Source organism: Frankliniella occidentalis, unplaced genomic scaffold (assembly GCF_000697945.3).
Source record: "Frankliniella occidentalis isolate FOCC.00 unplaced genomic scaffold, Focc_3.1 Scaffold393, whole genome shotgun sequence".
Lineage (NCBI taxonomy): Eukaryota > Metazoa > Arthropoda > Insecta > Thysanoptera > Thripidae > Frankliniella > Frankliniella occidentalis.
Genome location: NW_026267515.1, coordinates 150,791 through 152,799, shown reverse-complemented (window position 1 = coordinate 152,799; position 2,009 = coordinate 150,791). Strand labels below are relative to the sequence as shown.

The window sequence follows — 2,009 nt, the reverse complement described above, 5'->3', positions numbered from 1 at the left end:
CCCTCCTCCGCCTCCCGCCCGCCCCGTCCAGCCCAGTATCAGAGGGTCCCTTATTTAAATCAGGCCCTGGTCGCTATCCGGGCCCGATCAGCGTCGGGTCCCGACACTCCGTATACGCGCCGTGCCGCCCGCTCCGGGCCGAGCCACAAACCGCCGGGGATCATGTCATCGGGATCAGAGGGGCCATTCAGGAACAACAACACGGCCTTTCTTCCGAAGAAAAAGGACACTGTTCGTAGCAGCATCTTTTGGACGTTTATTTTGACCACGCTGAATATTGCCAAAAGTACGTCCTTTCGTTTTTTACACAGCGAGTCGAGAAGAGAGACGCTTTTATTTGTCACCGATGTATACGTCCGTGGACGTCGTGTCCAGGACGTGTCCGTCAGCAGGAGGCCGTGTGGGCGGAGAGAGATGCGCAAGTCACTTGGACATCCTGGCCAGGTCCCCAGCCCTCTGCTGAGCGGCTGCTCTCATTTCCCAGCATGCACCGCAGCGGCGGCTGTTATCTGATGCCGGTCCCCGATCACCACGCGCGCCTCCCGACGACGACGACGGGCTATGGGTCGCGCCGGACACTGTCGTTCGTTACGCCCCTCTTCAACGGCGCGGCCGCGTCACACCACCAAAGCTGTGTACAACAAGTGCTTTCATTTGTACTTGTCGTATACATTTCTATCGAGTGCCTTTTGTACGCGCGTAGTTTCGAACATGACGATGTGCATGTTTCGCTGTTAGGTTGTACTACGTAAAGGACGCCGTACAAAAGTAGTTTAGTTCAACGTGATGTTCGGAAAATTACATTAGCATCTATCATGTAGTCTCGACGAAATGCGAGGAAGTTTATTGAAGAGATTCTCCGCGACGTAATTGCTTTTTGTTTTTTAAATGTTTTGGTCGTGGCGGGCGGGACGACATGCGGGCCCGGCGTGAAGGTGTCGCGCCCGCTGCATCCCAAATGACTGCGGAGTCAGGGGGGCGGTGACCCCGGCCGGGCCCCCGCCAGCTAGACGTCCTGCCCTCCTGTAATATGATATCGAGGGAGATGAAGCTATTAGGGGCAATTTCGTTGGCCGCCGCCTCGCCTCGTCGGGGTTTTGGATAATAATGCTGTCTGCATTGTTTGGTACACCGTGGCGGCCAGCTGCCGCCCCCGCTGACGTCGCCGCCGCCCCCACGGCCGCCCCCTCCGTCCCCCAGAGCGCCCCCATCCCATACCTTTGGCATGGCGAGCCAAAGCTACTTCCTCCTCTTTATCGACTGGGTAATCTTATTTTTCAGACGGAGACTTTTGCGCGATGTTATTGGAGAAAATAAAAAGACGCGGGGAAAAAACTTTGGCCCGTCATAAAGACGGTTTTAGATCCGCAGCAGCCAGGCGGGCGGTCCGGGTTGAGGAGACGACTCTCTGAAGCAGCCGACTCTCCTGGCGGGGCGGGCAGGCGGGCTGGAGTGTCCCATCCCATTCTCTTATATAGGCGCCCGAGTGGCTCCACATGAAACTCAATCACATCACGACAGTCGGGATCCCCCTCCCGGCCCCGCCACACCACGCCCAGCGCCGCGATACTCACGCACAGTACAGGGCTGCCTGCCTCGGCAAGTGGATCGGTGTCCCCAGCGGTTTGACGGAGTAGAGCAACCCGCCCACTGTGAGCAAACCTCCTCTGCCACCCCTCCCCCCACCACCCCTTTCTCCATCTATCCGTCTCTCTCTCTCCGACCCACCCACCGTTGCGACCCGCTAACCCCGTCCGTCGCCACCGTTGACAATTTCATCGAGTGCCTGATGCTCGTGGTACCGCTCTCTCAGCTGCGCTCAGCCGCGCTCAGCCGCGCTCAGCTCTGGAGCCCTCCTGTTGTTCGTTTTCACGCTCCGATTGCTCTGCCGCGCTGCAACCCCGACCAAAGGCTTATTGCTGTTTGGTTTGTAATACGCAGACCATGCAGAGAGAGAGAGAGAGAGAGAGAGAGAGAGAGAGAGAGAGAGAGAGAGAGAGAAGGGGGGG

General features: G+C 58.1%; 1 protein-coding gene across 1 annotated transcript in view; it reads right to left on the bottom strand.

The window, feature by feature from the left end:
- Positions 1–2,009, bottom strand: part of LOC113212379 (translation initiation factor IF-2-like) — a 9,438-nt gene that overhangs the window by 689 nt on the left and 6,740 nt on the right. The window lies entirely within an intron of this gene.